The 19863-nt window shown below is 39.1% G+C and overlaps 1 protein-coding gene across 1 annotated transcript in view; it reads left to right on the top strand.

Moving 5' to 3' along the window:
- LOC124181471 (heparan-sulfate 6-O-sulfotransferase 1) overlaps positions 1-19863 on the top strand; it is a 520983-nt gene that overhangs the window by 486798 nt on the left and 14322 nt on the right. Inside the window, exon 7 of the transcript XR_006870474.1 lies at positions 1263-1460. The gene's annotated coding sequence lies outside the window, so the exon portion shown is untranslated. The remainder of the gene's footprint in view (positions 1-1262; positions 1461-19863) is intronic.

Raw genomic sequence — 19863 nt, 5'->3', positions numbered from 1 at the left:
GGGCTTTGGTGTGAAAACCGAAATTCGTCGCGCGCTGGCGCTCTCTGCGGTATTCCAGCAGCAGAGTTGGGAACTTATTGCAGAGCATCAGAGGGTTACCGATCACGTGATGTTGGTTGCAATAACCTCCGAGCAACACAATCTTCGTAAGGTATGCCCAAGTCAGTATTTAGCTTGTGCGTATTTACCGACTTAGAACGTTACCGAATCGTCAGCGATTCAAGAAATTAATAATGAGAATCAATTTCTTCCAAAATTCGTAGCAAAAACGTGATTTAATTAAAGTATAGATACCCGGGAAAAGTATGTATACATGGATGATATATAATGATGATCAGATGTCATAACAATGCAGAGACCAAAAAGTGTATATGTATATGCGGTCCATTACGATTAATACGTCATGCATACTGTAAATTTGATAATTTTCCAGGAGACAAACTAAATTATCTACAATAATATAGCTATAATATGAAAATAGAAGAATTATTCATTTCGAAATGGGATTCTATTCGACGCGCGCTCGATGTATTCCATAACATTAGGATTCATAATTATTCCAACAACTTTTCATTTGCTCTCTCGATCTTGAATTTTCATAGGCATAGAATCGAAACGTTGTTTTAGCTAGTCGCAAGTGAAGTATCTACGTTGGGTAGAGAAGCAGAATTATTTTTCGAAAAATGTTCGTATGAAAAAAAATTCAGAGTAACTGTAATACGTCACGGACGCGCTAATTTTGAGCGAGGTTAAATGGATGCTCCGTATATAAGACAGTATTTAACGCAGTGTCCTGATTTGAAGACCTGAAAAGGTGATTGTCGGCGTTTTTTTTTTTATCGGGAGAATGAGAACGCAGCTTCTTAAAACTTCGAGCTTATTTTAACACATGTTTGAAGGGTACGAGCAAAAATTTTTATCATCCAACTGTCGCAGAACGGAAGCGTTATTATTAGCTGACCCATTAACTGAAGAATATATCTTTAGTCAAAGGCTGACCATCGAAGGGTTTAGCCGCTTGAGGCTAAAATCGGCAGGAAAGATAAAGTCCGTATTTCTTGTGTGAAATGTAAAAGCTAAAATCATCATACATCATATATCATACATTATATCATTATACATCATACATACATAGTATTAAAGTTCGAAACGATATCTTAGATGTTCGGATGTTGGTACTTTCAGAAAGTGACACCCAAAATTTTTTTTCTCTTGACGTCATCGATCTATGTACACGAAAATCAGCTAGTCGAATTCCTCAGTCCGGAAACAACCGCGCAGTAGAGCGGACGCATGAGAATCGCGCTCCGCAGATTTCGAGTACCAGGTTCTCTACTTCCTGGATCCTGCGATCCGGGTCGGCTTTCTGGTGCAACTCGACTTCCAGGACAAGCGCTACATGGTTCCTGCGCTCAAGGTCCAATACCTGGTGAATTTTCACATAAACCAACAACAAAAAGGTACGTTACTATTTGTGCACGGTGAGTAATACATTTTTATAATATTTGATGGCAATTGAAATTATATTTTATCTAAAATTTTGTGAACTTGTCATGTTTACAATAAATTATTTCAATTCGTTTTTCGCGCAACCCCAAATTCGGTGGCTGTCAGTCCGCTAATAAAATTTCTCGACTTCCAGGATAAGCGCTCCGTGGTTCCTGGTTCATGTTTACAATAAATTATTTCAATTCGTTTTTCGCGCAAGCCCAAATTCAGTAGCTATGAATGCGCTAATAAAATTTCTATAATTTTGTCATAATCTTCTTGGTAAAATGTGTCAATAAAAAAATTATAATAATCTTTATACTATACTCTTGATCTGTCCTAATTTTTACTGAAAATACTTATCAGTATTCGAGGTATACCCGTCAATGTAACTTGTTAAACGTCTCTTGAACAATCAACTTTTTTGAAAATATGTTAAATACGTATTTTCTTCACGTTGAATCCATTGCAGTTTACATTTACGTAACTCTCTGAATGGTGCTGGAAATAGAACTCGCCCAAATTTTTTGCCGTTTTGGCAAACAAAAAGGGTCAGAGTATAATATTATAAGAGTGGAAGAAAAAAGCTTTTAAATGACACTAACAGAGTCGATTTATCTTTCCATGCGATACTTTGAGAGCCAATCGTAGTTTTGACGGTTTCACATCGTTATGACGTAATCACTTGCAATATCGGACTCCGGTTTCCAGCAACTTTTTTAGAAGACAAATACATAATTTTTCACAAATTTGCAAAAATATACAACATTTATTTGAAAAGTTATAGCGAAACGAAAAAAGAACAGAGAGGAATGTATAAAATTAGATTTTTACGTTTAAAATAAATTAATATTTTGACGTACATAATCTTGTGTAAAATTTTCCGCCGAACATGCTTTGTTGAGAACTTTTATGAAGCTGACCCTAGCAGCTAAAGTTAGTAGCTAAACGTCTTAAATGTTTTGGAAGTATAAATGTGCAATCCACATTTATCCTCATAACTCTATAATAATATTGGGGGTGCAAAGTACTTTCCAAAATTTTCCATTTTCGGTTTTCACCACCTTATTGGAATGAACATTACAAGGTTTGGCTGCTAATTCTGGCGGCTAGCTTCAGCCTTGTGGAAATTTTTTTTGTACGACCAACGCGAAGCGATATAATCGACCACAACCAAAAAACCGAATGTCGGCTAGATTTTGGACATTTTTCAAACATCCCGACTAGATCGATTCACCAACATTATAACATATTGTAACGTTCTTAGACTTTACGAAAATAAAATATGGATCCGCGATTTTAATTATCAAGTCAAAATCAAAAGCGTGATTAAATGTTGTGAAAAAGCTTTAATTGCGTAATATGTGTTTCTCGTTTAAAGTCTGAAACAAGACTGTTTTTACAATAATGTTGGTTGACGCAGCAACCTTATTCTTTTGAAAGACTTCAGAGGTTTATAACGTCTTTTATCTATGATGACTACTAGATCATTAAAAAGGGGTAAAACGGGTGATTTCACCCTTTGTAACACTACTCCCCCCGAGGAAAAGAGTCGTCCCGACTCGGGAAAGATAAAACAATTATAAAAGTATTCTAGTAGTCAGTGCTCAAAGGTGAGTTGGAGCTGTGGCTCTAAAAATTTAAGAACTCCCTTTTTTACTATCTGGCATTTGCCCACAGTCTCAAGGTAAACCACAGAAAACCTTGAGCAGATAGTTGAGCGTTAAATAATCTCAAAAATTTATGTGCCTTGTTTTTACAAAGGTAAGTGTTATCTAGTGTCATGTGGCTTCATGAATTTGAAGACAACAAAATCTTCCGGATCACCGTCGAAAAGAAAATCCATTCCTCTTCAGGGAAAATAGTGCGGTGAAACAAACACTGATGAGTACGACGAGGCAGGAAACCATACATGGAAGAACTCTGGGTCCTGGGCAACATAAAAACTGATTCCCTCTGAGAACCGGCACAGGAGACAGGGAAAAGGAATGGGTGACTGAATCCAAAGCTTCTTCAGAGAGAGCACACCCTAAAGTTTGGAGGACAAATGTGAGTGGTGGTATAACAATTCAAATTCACTTAGTGAATTTGGGAGAATACTTGAATAAAATAAATTAAATATGTATTCAAAAGAAAAGAAACGATCTTATCTGAATCATTTCTGCGTCCTTCTTCAAAATAAGACCACCAGTCATCTTCAGGAATCGGGGAAAGATTGGATGGGAAAAGGCTGTGTCAAGTAACCTGAAAAAGTGCTCACAAAAACTGACACTTAAGGTTAATAAAATGTGAAAATCAAGCAATCGCTCATCGACCTCGAAAAATAATCGTGGCTCTATTTACATTTCAAAAGAAACCAAACCTATCCGACACAAAACTCGATTCCAGAGAAGAAGTTTCTAGAAAGAAACAACCGAAGAAAACAAATTTCAAGTTGATTAGCAACTCAGAAATAACAAATCATTATAAGAAAATCTTCTATCAAAGACAGTCTTTATCCAACTCTTGAACCACCCAAAATGAATTCAAAAGAACATACTTCATTAAATGCGGCGGGATTAACAAAACGCCGATGAGGATTTCCTTCCCTTATTTCTAAATCTTTTTTCCGCCAATTATAGGAGTTCGGATTCGAATTTTGCATCGCTTCTCCAGTAATTTTCATAAGCAAAAAACAATGGTTGACATCATGTCCAATTTTTTACAAAATAAGCAAAACAATACAGTTTGATCAGACGCAACTACATTTTTAATTTCGCCTCTGTTATTCTGATTTTGAAGAGAACCACGATTTCCTTGTTTAAAATTATTATTACTTTTTTTATTTCTATAACTCTGAGACTTGGTCTTTTCCGAGCGCTCAAAATCCCGTCTTTCTGAGGAGACTTTTGACACCTCGATTTGGCGAAGTTTGTTTGACCCAAAATATTGTTTACACATGGCCTCCACCTCGAGGGCTTTCGCCGTTGCCTCTCGCAGGGAAGTGAGACCCGACGTCCTAACGGCCATTTTAATTTCCGGGTCAGTAATTGCATTAAGAAAAGCCTGTGTTGCTAATAAATTTCTAGACGGTTCATGGTCTGGTAACGCTACTCGAGATAGTCGTTCTATGTCTTGACTAAGAGACGCGAGGTCCTCGCCACGTCCTTGTCTCCTCATTTGTAATTGTGCTGTATAGAGTTTTGTTAAATAGTCATTGCCATATCTCAATTTTAGCGCAGAGCTAAGTTTGTCATAGTCTGAAATTTCTTCCTCTGATAATGCTGTTAAAACGTTTAACGCGGGAGTTCGCAAACAAGAGGCAAGGCTGTGGGCCTTCATAGCGGAGTCCCACTGATTATGCTTTGCTATTGTATTAAACTGTCTCTCATACTCGGAATTTTTCCATCGAACATAGGCGGTTTCAAAGAGCAAATGGGTTTCTCGTAAATTTGAGAAGTAACCCCTGGTAATCTTGAATTATTCAATTGACTAAGATGAGAATATCGAGGCTGAACATAAGACAGAAGCTCGGAAAAGCCAACCTCGTTATCTACTCTTCCTCTACGGATTGGGGATTCGTTTATTTCCCTAATAAAAGGCACAAACCTTGAATTAAGAGCCTCTTGGGATCGTCCTGGGTATTATACCTCCTGAACAGCAGGAGAAGGAATAGGAGAAGGCAGAGGAGTAGCAGCTCCGGAACCTTGAGGGGTGACGGCCGGTTCTCCAGAGCCGTTCACCTGTTCACCGTCTGAAGAGCCGCTACAGTTGTCCGGAACAGGTCGTGTAGACTGGTCTCCGAACGTTCCTGAGCCTCACGATCCAATCCCCGCTGTTCTCGTTGATCGGCGAGTTCTTGTTTACGCTGCTCCTGTTGGTTCATAAACAGCTGGAGAAGTTGTTGTTGTTGTTGGTTAGCTGCATCCAGAAGCTGCCGTTGATGTCGTTCGGCGGCTTCTTGTTGCTGGTTCATAATCCTTAGTGGATCGATCTGTGTGATCGAGACCACCGAAGGTACAGGAAGAGGGTCCCCCTGACCCCGAATTATTGCTATTGTTATAAAGGGTGAAATCATCAATCACCCGTGTTATCATGATCTAGTAGTCATCTCAAACTGTAAGCCTTCATATGTCATAAAATGAATAGGGTTGCTGCGTCAACAAATATTTTTGTAAAAACAGTCAGTCTCTAGACTTTAAAAAGAGAACTTCGGGTCAAAATATATCGACTTTATTTCTCAAATAATCCTCGTTTCGTGAGACTCTTTTGGCTCGGCGTACGCTTAATTCGCACAAAGAACCCATTGATTCTCTCAGTCCATTCGTACACTTCCCCGTTGTTACAATATGTTTGATCGTGTATCGCGGAGAACAAATTCATCCACACCAAATCGGATCCCAAGATGAAAGACAATTCTCGCTACTCTTCACCGGCGACGGAGACAGTGGACACTTTGATGTCTTGCAGAACCTAAATAAAATTCAGGTAGTGAGTAATTAAGTATCAAAAGTAACAAGCAAATGATAGTAAATCAAGTCGCCAAATACAATTGGGGTTGCATGGCATCGGGGGTTTTGTACATGTGAGTGGATTCGTTTACTAAAACAATCTGAGCAGGCCTGCATAGGGAGCCAATAGCAATGTCGGGTTGATCGGAAACAATCGATCAACAGTTGCAGACCTGTCATCAAATCAGCATAATTGAATTCACCTGTCTAATAGACAATGTATAAGGAAATAGTGGTCGCCGAGGTGGGGTTGGCGCACGAAACGCGCAGGGGCGGAGCCCCTAGTTGATAATAAATTTGAACAACTCAAAACTTCTGTTTGATTCTTTTGCATTAATGGACTTTGGGATAAATACATATATCATCGACGTAACCGATCACTGACCTGAAATAATTAATTAATAATTCTGTAGTAAGAAAATTAGGTACAAGATTGCATACGAAAGACACAAGCAATATATCCGTGACTCACACAAAGTGATCTCCAACGTGAACTTCATTGTTAAAAAAAATCAGTTTTTGTGAACGGAAGCATAGTCAAAGATTCATGGGCGATGTTAGGCCTCGGAAGCGTAGTCGATGGTTCATGGGCAATCTTAGACATTTTTGCCGCTGGTTCCGAGTTTAAATCACCATTACTCGAAGAGCTTGAACCTTCGGTACACGACAGAGAATTTTTACGGGACGACATACTGATAATCGTAAGTTGATTACTTGAAATTTTTCACGCAGAAATTTCTACGCCGAAATTGACAGTTTAGATGCCACGATTAGTTTTTTTTTTTAATCAATATATCGATGTTCATCGTTTCGAGTACCATTTGTTAGTTGTTGTTACAGTGAAATTGAGACGTTCGGTTCAAATTTGAATGATTTTAACATTTGTGACCAGAACCAACAGGCAATACAGACCTATACGCTAACCTGTGACAATTAACTGTGCAAGAGCTATTTGCAATCAATATTGAGGTAATTCTCTACATAACTGTTGAGTTTCCGAGGGAAAACATTTCACTAACAAATAATTCAACTTTTCTTGATTTTTCGTGTCGTGACTGAACATAATATTAAAGTACGAATTGAAGGCGATGGAAATTGTCTATTTAGACCTTTTGCTTATTTTTTGTTCCACGACTAGAAACATAGGGATGTTAGATTAAGAATTGTCTCGAACGTGTATAATAATTGGTCTTTTTATGAACCTTTCATATAGCATCGAAGGACGGTCAAATTCGACGTAATTTTGATTTATGTATATATCCGAAAAATATTTCAGAAAATGATACGGGTGTAGAAGTATTAAGCAAATTATCATGTCATTTGGATCCAATGACCTTCCCTATTATTTTTCCTTCTGGAGATTTAGGATGGAGTCCGTCGATAAAACAAAATAAAAAAAGCACTAGACGGTTAAGTGCTTTACAGTATTACTCATATCGGTGTAAAAAGAACACTATAATAACAATAGTATACGCATGAAGTTGGCGGTGGGGTGAGATCCCGAAAACAAAACAAAAAGCATCTAGCAAACCCTTTGACAGCTGTCATCGGCTGTTATGACAGTCTTTGACAAATATCTTTATAGGTATCTGTTTCTGACGCGCAAAAAATGAACATGCAAATGAAAATTATCAAGATGATTCCCGACGGGAATTGTCTTTTTCGCGCGTTGGCGTATTGTGTATACGGCACTCAAGATCGACACGCAGAGGTGAGACTGAGTATCGTTTCAAATATAGTGGATAATTGGTCTACATTTGCGGGTTTTATTACAGGTAATGAGTCAAACGGTGCTGTGATTAGGTCACCTGGTGATTACAAATCACACATGAATAAAAATGGAATATACGGGGGAGAAGCAGAATTAGCTGCAGCTGCGGACATTGCTAAGATATGTTTAATCGTGTATCGCGAAGAACAAATTCATCCACACCGGATCGGATCACAAAATGAAACACAATTCTCGCTACTCTTCACCGGCGACGGAGACAGTGGACACTTTGATGTCTTGCAGAACCTAAATAAAATTCAGATAGTGAGTAATAAGTATGGAAAGTAACAATCAAATAATAGTAAATCTAAATATATCACCAAACAGTCAAAAGGATAGCCAGGATTTACGATGACAATGGAGAAAGGAGGAGTTTCAACCAGCAGACAACGCGATGAAGATGGTGGATGGTCGGAAGTATCACAAAAGAAAGAGGAAAATAAAATTGTAAGTGCGAAGAACCAAATAAGCCATAGAATAATATTGTTACAAAGGGTGAAATCACCCGTTTTGTCCCCTTTTAAATGATCTAGTAGTCATCACAGATACAAGACGTTTATAAACCTCTTATGTCTTCCAAAAGAATAAGGTTGCTGCGTCAACCTACATTATTGTAAAAACAGTCTATCTCGAGACTTTAAAATGAGAGCTTCATCACTAAATAAATCCGTTTCCTCTCCCAATTTTCCGCTTCGTAACATTGGTGTCAGAAGCGGGATTCTTCTGAATCTCGACAGAGTTTTGTGTGGATTTAAAGTGATAGGAAGTATATACAAAATAATGCAACGATCTCCTACGTCGAGGACATCACGCGCGGAGCGACGAGCTGCCGGGCGCGTTTCGTCCCTTGAACCGGCGTTTCCTCCCGTTTCTCCTTGTTTGGAAGCTCAGGTTCAGCCCCAGCCCCAACTAGCTCTCTTGGCAGAGCTCATCCAGGGAAACCAAGAGCGCGTTATTAGTTATTTCAGTCGGGTCTTGTCTAAACCGGAAGGCAATTATTGTGTTACCCGTAGGGAATTATTGGCGATAGTAAAATCTATTTGCCATTTCCATCATTATCTTTATGGAAGGAAATTTTTGATTCGAACAGACAATGCTTCCTTAACTTGGCTTCTTTCGTTCAAATCACCTGAAGGCCAAGTAGCTCGATGGTTGGAGAGGTTAGGTCAATATGACTTCGAAATTAAACACCGTCCCGGAGTTCTGCATGGTAATGCTGATGTACTTTCTCGTCGTCCGTGCGGGGACGATTGCAAACAGTGCTCTCGTTTAAGTAAACAGCAAGATTCCTCGCTTAACGTTCGTCAAATTTCTCTCGTTGAGAATAAAAAAGACTGGATCATCGCCCAGGAGAAAGATTCAGATCTCCTCCTAGTTCGGAATTGGAAATCCACAGGAGTCAGGCCTCAGTGGGAAGAAGTATCTCCTATGAGTCAGTCTTTGAAAATTTACTGGGCGCAGTGGGACTCCTTGTTTCTCCTCGATCAGTTGCTTTATAGGAAATGGGAATCACCTGACTCTAGGTCGGTACGTTGGCAGCTTCTGGTTCCTAGAGAAAAGATAGCCGAGATTTTGTCAAGCTTTCATGATTCACCTGTCGGTGGCCATTTCGCTTCTAATAAGACTTTAGGTAGGATCAGAGAAAGTTATTTTTGGGCTCACTGCCGAAATGACGTTGAAAATTGGTGCAGAACTTGCACGGTTTGTTTAGCCACGAAGGGACCTCGTGAAAAAGGGAAGAGCTCTCTTCAAATGTATAACGTAGGAGCTCCATTTGAAAGAGTCGCAATGGATATCCTAGGCCCTCTTCCTCTTTCTAGGTCAGGAAATCGGTATGCCCTGGTGATAGCAGATTATTTTACAAAGTGGTTAGTAGTCCCAATTCCGAATCAAGAAGCTAGCACCGTCGCTCGAGCTTTCGTTCGAGAATTCGTCTGTCGTTACGGAGCTCCTCTTGAATTACACACAGATCAGGGTCGAAATTTTGAGTCGAATTTGATGAAGGAGTTCCTTCAAATTTTAGGGATTAGAAAAACTCGTACCACCGGTTAGTTCGATGTTGTTCGATACGGGAAATTTTGATACATCGATTTCTTTGGCCTGCGCTTGGATGAAGTAGTGAGCGTTTGGTCGATCCTCTCTTTTTTGTTTCTAACCAATATATCAGTTTCTTTGAGTTTTTATAGATTTTCCCCGACGAATCTGCCGTCTTTGGCTGTTCCCGATGTTACCTCCAGCTGTACTGTTTGTCCGGTCTTAGCCTGGGTTCTCCGGATATTCAGATAAGATCGTTCCTTTTCTTTTATTGAATGAGTTATAAATCCAATCAATCGCCAAATTTGCTTTGCGAATTGGGAATCATCCGCTTCCTCTCACTTTTGTCCTCCCAACTCTAGGGTGTGCTGTGTCCGGAGGAAACCCCGGGTCGGTTCACCTGTCCTTATCTTGGTCCCCGCAAGAACTTTGAAAGAAAATCTCTTCCTCTGGGATCCGTTCTGTCTCCTGCCCTTCGGTCTGTCTCGTGTCTTCGGCCAAGGAATCTCATGAAGAACTCACTAACTCACCCTTAACACATACCTTTATAAAACAAGGCACACAAATTTTGAAATTCAATTTAACGCTCAACTATCTGCTCAAGGTTTTCTGTGGTTTACCTTGAGACTGTGGGCAAATGCCAGATAGTAAAAAGGGAGTCTTTTAATTTTTAGAGCCACAGCTCCAACTCACCTTCGAGCACTGACTGCTAGATCACTTTTTTTGTAATTGTTTATCTTTTCCCATGTGATTTTGGAGAATAACAGGCAGAGCGGTAGCAAAAATAATTCAGCAATGGTGAGTGGTAGCCAAAATAATTCAGCGAAGGGTGTCGAAGAATTAGAAGAATCGATTGTGATTATTGATTTGGAAAATAAATCAAGAGGACGACCAACCAATATTATGGACATAGAAGAGAGAAAAATTAGACGACGAGAGCAGCAGCGAAAGTATAGGGAAGCGAACAAAAAATATCATACTGGCAAACATGTCAGCATAAGTAATGAAACAGAATTCGAGGAGAGTGAAGAAATATCAAGTCAAGGAGAGATCGATATCAATGGAGAGAAGGAAAACACCAATTTTCAACCAACGAACAAAAGCTTACAATTAGATTGATGAAAAAAAGAAAAGTAAATACAGAATGAAATTCATGTTTGTGAAGAAATATTAAGTGACAGTGATACGTCGACATCGATGGACAAGGAACTGTCTGTATTCAACTTTGTTTTGTATTCGGTCTGTATTCTTTTTGAGAATCATTACCAGTAAATTCTACATCTAGGCATAAAAAATGTAAAAATAATTACTTATATACAATCATTCGTCAAAATTCGTATGAATCCCTAAGCAAATAATTTAACACCTTTTTCACCATAAAACAAGATGACGGGTTAGATCTGCTTCTGTGCGCAGCAGCAGAAGCAGCAGAGGAGGAGCTGCTGCTTGAGACGGACGACGTAGAGTGGTCCGTCTACGTGTGGTAAATGAAAATTATACAAGGAAATGTAAATAAAATGATAAAAAATTTATCATTCCAAAGCAAAAACATCCCAAAGTGAACGATTTTTCGCTCCCTGGTTAACTTCAAACTAAATTTAAAGTGATAAATGTACAAGACAAAAATTTATTTGAAAAAAAAACTAAAATAATCTGAGCAGGCCTGCATAGGGAGCGAATAGCAATGTCGGATTGATCGGAAACACAGACCTGTCATCAAATCAGCATAAATGAATTCACCTGTCTAATAGACAATGTATTAGGAAATAGTGAGGCGCGTAGCACCGAGGTGGGGTTGGCGTGCGAAGCGCTCAGAGGCGGAGCCCATAGTTGAAATAAAAAAAAAAAAATCCAGGGAAGTCCTTATAAAGGACTAATTAGCTGCCCGATTTAATTTCGCCTTTCGGAAACCTACCATATTTCGTTGGTTTTGCCGTATCTATCACCGTTCTCGAGATATTCGCGATTTTAAATTGGAATTCTGTAAATTAATAGCAGATATTGAATATTGTTACAAAGGGTGAAATCACCCGTTTTGCCCCCTCTTTAATGATCTAGTAGTCAGCATAGATAAAAGACGTTTATAAACCTCTTATGTCTTTGAAAAGAATAAGGTTGCTACGCCAACCGACATTATTGTAAAAACAGTCTTGTTTCAGACTTTAAACGAGAAACACATATTAGGCATTAAAAGCATTTTCACAATATTTTATTCACGCTCTTGATTTCTTTGACTTAATAAGTAAACTCGCGGATCCATATTTTATTAACGTAACGCCAAGAACGTTACATTTGGTGTCAGAAGCGGGATCTTGAGTTTCTTTTTAATTAAGTCGATTCAGTGCGTGTAATAAACAATGAGCAGTAGTCGTGTGACGCGCTCACGTCGAAGGGAAAGTGGAGAAGAATCTTCTCTCATGAAAAACCCGAGGATTCCAGAAGAAATTTTATCACCTTCAGTGGACCCTCTTTTAACTCCTTCGACGGTCTCTCAACTTGATCTACTGAAGATCTTGACACAACAATAAGAAACTGCTGCTCAACAACAGCAACAACTAATCCAGCTGCTTCAAGAGCAACAAGAGGCTCGAGAGCGTTCAGAAACTAATCTTCAAGACCTTCTTCGGACGACTGTGGCGGCCCTTCAATCCGTTCATCAAATGAGTGGCGCTGGAGGACCGGCTGTTACACCACAAGGTTCTAGAGTCGCTACTCCTGTTCCCTCTCCTGTTCCCTTGCCTGTTCCTATTCCCGTTATTCAAGAGATCCGACATCCAGGACAAATTCAGGATGTTCGAGACTCAAGGTCTGTGCCATTTATTAGGGGAGTAGTTGAATCCCCAGTTTGTAGAAACAGAGTAAATAATGAGGTTGATTTTTCCGAGCCTCTGTCTCAGGTTCAGCCTCAATACTCTCATTTGAGTCAATTGAATAATTCGAGACTTCCTGGGGTTACTTCTCCGATTTATGAGAAACCCTTTTGTCCTTTGAAACCGCCAATTTTTGATGGAAAGATTCCATGGGCAGAGTATGAACGTCAGTTTAATACAATTGCAAAACATAACCAGTGGGACTCCGCCATGAGGGCCCACAGCCTTGCCTCTTGTCTTCGAACGCCGGCTTTGAATGTTTTAACGGCATTGTCTGAGGAAGAAATTTCCGACTATGAAAAACTTAGCTCTGCGCTTAAATTAAGATACGGAAATGACCACTTGACGAAACTGTACACGGCTCAATTACAGACTAGGAGACAAGGACGAGACGAAGACCTCGCGTCTCTTAGTCAGGATATAGAACGACTTTCACGTGTAGCTTTGCCAGATCACGAGCCGTCTCGTAATTTATTAGCAACACAAGCTTTCTTAAATGCGATCAATGATCCAGAGATTAAAATGGCCGTTGGAACGTCGGACCTCACTTCTCTGCGGGAGGCAATGGCCAAAGCCCTCGAGGTGGAGGCAATGAGGAAACAATATTTTGGGTTGAACCGGTTTCGTCGGATTGAGGTGTCCGAAAACACCTCAAAAAGTCGAAGTTTTGAACACTCGGAGGAGTCAAAGCCTCAAAATCACAGAAATAAAAATAATAACAAGTATTATAATCGTGTAAATCGTGGTTCTCTTCAGAATCAGAGTAACAAACACGAAATTAGAGGCGCAGTTATGACAGATCAAAATGTAGTAACGTGTTTATTTTGTCATAAAATAGGACATAATGCTAATCATTGATTTTTACTTAAAAAGAATAGTAGAGAAATGATACAAAACTCGCATTCAGATTCCTATAATTGGCGAAGAAGAGATAAAGAGGTTGGGGAAGAAAATCCTCAATCCTAAAACTAGCTCTTCTTCTAAGGCTGGTTTGAGGAACTAGTTTCAGACGTTTTTATATAAAATTATCATTGGAGTTAACCTCTTTCTTTGAATTATTTTGGTTATGCGTGACAGGCATTCCCAACCTATTTTATTGCCTGTCAGGGAAATGAAGCTCGTCGAAAGTTAGGTAATTTTCGCGACTTCGAATCTCATTTATTGACAAAAAATTTTGATCTCATTCGCTCGTCTGAGCTCAGAGTAGATTTGATTGTTTATTTGCGAGTTTCCCCAGAAACTTCTTTTGCTCGAGTTAGTTCCCGTTCTCGTGAGGAAGAATCGAGTATTTCTTTAGAGCTACTCAGAACTATTCATGAGGTTCATGAAGATTGGCTAGTAAAACAAACCTTTTCTTCTTTATCGGCCCCTGTTTTAGTTATCAATGCAGAAGCTACGGCCGATCAAGTTTTTAAAGATTTTTGTACTTCTTTAACAAGCGGATAGTATATAGTTAACTTGTACTTGCTTTATTAAGGGATACACTTAATTAAGTAAAAGACATAAAAAAATGATAAAATAGATTTTCTTTATTGAAAAAAAAAACATAAAGATTGTGAAAGGTTATGTTTTAAAAATTCATTTTCTAGCAATTGATATTTTGCGTAGTTGATCTCCATTTTGTAGGTTCAAGGCGTGATAACGCTTAGACGAAATCGGGTTTTGGTCGGCTCGATTTTACTACGTTGAATCCAATGTTGCTTCAAGCGTTGCTCTATAAATAAGAGAGAGTGATTTTAAGATGGGTTTGCTCTTTTCATTTGGATCTTTTAAATTAGAATTGAATCATTTCTTTTGATTAATAAACTTTTCAAAGAGCTTACATTTATTATCGTTGAGAAGGAGTCAGATTTCAGCGCGTCTCCAAGGACCGTTGCCGTGTCGGACAGAGTTGAGTCCTGGTCAAGTACCTTCTTCGGGCTCGCGCTTCGTCGATGGGGTGCCGGGCAGCGGGGAAATGGTCTTGTCCGACACGCTATCGACAAGGTCTGGGGCGATGAGAAATTAAAAAAAAGGGATGATGCCCCGGCCGGCGTCCGTGCCGGCCGGAGAACAACAACGATCTGATGTTTTCAATATGAGAAGTTGTTTGTTTTCAAGAGATCTTTTGTTTTCCTGAAGGTTTTGTTTCCTTCTAGAAATTTCTTCTTCAGAATCGAGTTTTGTGTCGGATAGGCTTTGGTTTATTAATGTGAAAAGAGCCACGATTATTTTTCGAGGTCGATGAGCGATTGCTTGATTTTCACATTTTATTAACCTCAAGTGTCAGTTTTTGTGAGTACTTTTTCAGGTTACTTGACACAGCCTTTTCCCATCCAATCTTTCCCCGATTCCTGAAGATGACTGGTGGTCTTATTTTGAAGAAGGACGCAGAAATGATTCAGATAAGATCGTTTCTTTTCTTTTGAATACATATTTAATTTATTTTATTCGAGTATTCTCCCAAATTCACTTAGTGAATTTGAATTGTTATACCACCACTCACATTTGTCCTTCCAAAACTCTAGGGTGAACTATTTCTAAAGAAGATTAGGATCAGTCACCCCACGATTTCCTTATTTCCTATGAAGAGAAGTCTGTTTTTATCTTATTTGGTCCTGGAATTGTCGGTTTCCGCTTCGATGTTTTCATCCGAACCTGTTTCGGAGGGATCCTTCATGAAGAAGATTGAATTTCTTTCCGACATCAATCTAGACCGTTGCTGATGACTTCAAATTCATGAAGATACATAACACTTAACAACACTTACCTTTATAAAACAAGGCACATAAATTTTTGAAATTATTTAACGCTCAACTATCTGCTCGAGGTTTTCTGTGGTTTACCTTGAGACTGTGGGCAAATGGTAAAAAAAGGAGTCTTAAAATTTTTAGAGCCACAGCTCCAACTTACCTTCGAGCACTGACTTCTAGATCACTTTTGTAATTGTTTCAACTTTCCCGAGTTGGGACGACTCTTTTCATCGGGGGCGAGTATGTTCGAATTTAGTAAAGATGAATCGGTGCCAGAATATCATTTGTATTTCATCCGTCCGGTTTAGAACCTGCGCGATTTGTTTAGCCAAAACGGATATCGTGAAAAAGGGAAGAGTTCTCTTAAAATCTATAACGTAGGAGCTCCGTTTGAAAGAGTCGCAACGGATATCCAGGACCTCTTCCTCTTTCTAGGTCAGGAAACCATTATGCCCTGGTGATAGCAGATTACGAAGTGGCTAGAAGTCGTTCCAATTCTTCTGCCATTATGGCCCTCCGCTAGAATTCCACACAGATGAGCGTCGAAATTTTGAGTCAAACCTGATGAAGGAGATCCTCCAAATTTTACGAATTATGAAAACTCGCACTACTGATCTTCATCCTCAATCTAATGGAATGGTAGAAAGATTGAATAGGACACATCTTCGTTATCTTTCCGCTTTCGTCAATGCGAATCAGTTTCCGAAGGTTCGTCCCACTCGATTTACAATTCGATTTTCCGACGAAAATTAGATGTGGTTCATGAATTTGCTAGAGAAAGAATTCGTATAGCCTCCGAGAAGACTAAAGATCGCTATGACATTAGAGCTAGAAATTTGATATTTGAGCCTGGAAACTCTGTTTGGTTGTATCAGTCTAGAAGGCAACACGGGCGTTGCTCTAAGCTCCAGAGTAATTGAGAAGAACCTTATGTTATTGTTACAAAGGATGACGTCACCCGTTCTACCCTCTCTTCTAGAGATCTAGTAGAAGAGTTCTTCTGTCTTAAAATGAATAAGGTTCCTACGTAAACCAGCATTCTTGAGAAAACAGTCTTGTTTGAGACTTTAAACCGAAAACACGTACTCTGTCATTAAAGCCTTTCCTCAACACCGTCTGCTAGGTCACCTGTAAAATTGTTTTAAATTATGCGAATCGGGTCGACTCTCTTCAAGGTGTGCGCGGGGAGGGGGGGGGGGGGTAGTAGTTTTTTGCTCAACTTATTTTCTGTAATTCACTGCATTTTGTTGAATTATCGGAAAACCCATTAATTTGTTTGTAACATAAAAACGTTACAATACTTTTATTGACCGAAAAATGCGGTCATCTAAGTTGACATTTCTGCGACCTATCACGAGTTGCTGAGACGCTCACTGCCTTCACGTAAATAAAATGATGGTTCAGCTTGGTCCAATCAGATTTACTCAACAAAGGTCAAGTGGCATATCGCGGGCTGCGCTTCAACGATTTTGCCAATTTTGAAACACCAATATTTAGACTGCAATCACACAAACTTAATAATCGATAAGCTCAGCATTATGGAAAGCCCAATCCTATTTGGGTTCAGAAGATCGTCGCGGGCTGAACAAGATTTTTGAGTTAATCATCACTGCGATTTTGACCTGGGTCACTGATAATAACGCTAATCAACGATAAATACGCAAACAATAACGATAAAAATTGAAACCTAATCATCCGAGACAACCCGGATCCGCGACTAAGCCCTTCCCAAATCTACAGCATTTCAATAAACGTAATTTATGAAGTTGGACAAGTTCCTGGTAGCGAAGAATTGAGGCAAAGCTCTAGATAAATTGTTCCCGGTTAAACCTTCGCGCGCATCACGTTCCAATAGCCGTCTTTATTTATACATGTGGTAGCCAAATCGGTTTTTGAAAAGTTTTTTCGGACCCTAACCGGAACCAAAATAGTTACGGTCCTTTCGGTATGAAACATGAAAATTTGTAGGGAGTTCACCCGGAAATATTAGGCGATAAAGTAGCATTAAGCTTTGATAGGAATTCAAGACCACTAGAAGTGGCTTTAGTCACGTCGTGAGTTTTGCTTTGTCATATTCTATGTTGATGATACTTCCATAACTTCCAAATCGCGTTGAAAGTTTGAGCTCTATTTTTAGAATAATTAATCATCTATTCGAATATTGACTTAGGTATTCAATCTTAATTGTTTACTTTCTTTTTCTTTTCAATTGCGACAGGTGCATTTCGGAATCAGCTACCAGTTCTATCGGAAATCTTGTATATACTTGTTTTAATCTTTCAATTTCAAAACTAGCTCTGGTTCTGTCCTAGGCAGTTTTTAGCGCTGGCCACTGATTTCGGAACTCACCCAATAGTCCTGCGTCCGGCGACAGGCACGGCCGTTAACCATCTTGCCCATTTCCCTCATGGAAAAACACCATTATAAGAGAAGCTTTCAAACAAGAAGGAGATAGAGCGTCGTCACAGCTACTTATGATTTACATATATTATTATTAATTAAACCTTAAGTAATATCACTTCATTGTAGGTTAATGATTGCATTCTGGACGTGTCAACTTTACCCATCGTATGATTACGTATTCGCTCTCTTAGCCACATCTAGGAAAATCTTGGAACTTTACAACTTCCTAATTCTTTGACCTACAGCTATTCTGAGGCATGGACTTCAACCGAATGGAAGAGTGTCTTTCCCTCTACTTAACTGATGCATTACCACACATTATAATATGCATATTACATCATAACTATACCCTTAGCGTATTTTTTTTTTTACACATTAGACTCGATTTTTTTTTTTTTGTTTCTTTCGTCTTTCATTCTTTTTTTTATTTTTTGTTCTATTTTTTTTCGACTTTTTTCTTTTTCATTCATGAATTCATTTTTTGCGACTGGCACCCGTTGATAGATGAAAGTGACTATAAATTCACTTTTCTTATTTACTAAACATAGTATTGTATTTAAATATCAAAATTCTTTTTTTTCAGCACCCTGCCATATGTAGGAAAGTACATATTATTGAGCAAAGTAAAGATATTGGTAATAATAAACTTTAGGACCAAAGACTTAATCTAAAATTAACGAACATACTCTGGACTCCAGGTAACTTGCACGCTTTCAGCTCATTATTTTCCCCATACGAAGATTTACGCTCAGAGCTCCCCCCCCCCCCTTTACGTTGCGGGCTTTTTACCCTCCACCCCGCGATAATCCTTATATCCTGTACCACCGAGTTGTGCAGCATGTAAAGTAGGAGCCATGATTAATATGTCGATATTTTCTTCCATCCACATTAAAGCGTGCAGTCAACGAAAGTCCAGCGCAGTTTACAGGCATAGAATACAATATCTTCTTATTGTGAGATCCCTTCGATGACTTCAAAAAAGTTTCAATAATCTGAATATTTGAGAATTACTCTTCGTACGCTGCTTCATCCTTGGTGTGACTTGTTCTATTGCTTCTTGTTTCCAAAATTTTTCCATCAGCTGTTCGCGTAAACCGAAGTTTTCACTTGGTTAAATACTGCAAGAGATAAATAAGCTTGCATATTAACTACCTCTTCCTCGATTAGCTATCCTAGCAGGGTTTACTGTAACGTCGGTGACTCTTATCTTGCTTAATCTCCAAATCAATTTTGCCAGAAACACAGCAGGTTGGATCAGCTCAAGCATATATCAGTGGGATTGTTTATTCTGTTTCGATTCTCTCGAGTCTACGGCATTTCTCCAATTTACGGTAATTTCAAGGATTTCAATGGAGTATCATAGGTTGTAAATGTTGGCTTCATTATTTTTGACATCAAATGATAAACATTGGTTCATGTTCAATTGATTCCACTAATTGGTACGTTCGCTTTGGATTCTTTAGTCGCCAGGTTTGCCTGTTGACCTAATCGTGAATCTAACAGCGCTGCATCACTTAAAAGCTTCCATATGCACCTAACTCGAGTATTGGAACTTTGCTCCGTTGGGTTTCACTTGAATGCTAAATGACAGACTTCTTCGTTTTCAGATTCGGAATATCGACTATTACCTCTGGATACGGCCTGTACCTACAAAATCCTCTTGGCCGAGATGTAACGGAAATTGGAGTTGTTTGGAGACCTTCGTATAATTTCCAGTACCTAGGAAATTAAGGCAAAGGTTTATTTTTTAGCTTCCTTCATTTTGTGACGTACAAGCAGTTTCAAAAAATTCTTGACAGCAATGCAAGGAATTGACCTGGGCCAAACCTGCAGGCCCACTGACTGTCATCAGAACGACTGGCTTTTCTTTCGGGTTCAAAGTTGATGCTACGACATGTTCGTAGCTGGCGTATACTCATGACCTCTGGCGTGCCACTTTGTTTGTTGATCAATTTGAGTAGCTCTTCTATTTTCGGCAAGATATCTTCACTGGGCTTGTTCTACTTTATGCTCGTGATGAGTATGAAGATCCAGCACTTCAGTTGTCAAGCGAATCGAGAAAGCGTCTGCGAATG

Source organism: Neodiprion fabricii, chromosome 4, assembly GCF_021155785.1.
Source record: "Neodiprion fabricii isolate iyNeoFabr1 chromosome 4, iyNeoFabr1.1, whole genome shotgun sequence".
Lineage (NCBI taxonomy): Eukaryota > Metazoa > Arthropoda > Insecta > Hymenoptera > Diprionidae > Neodiprion > Neodiprion fabricii.
The sequence above is the reverse complement of the archived record's forward strand: the minus strand, read 5'-3'. Positions and strand labels throughout refer to the sequence as shown.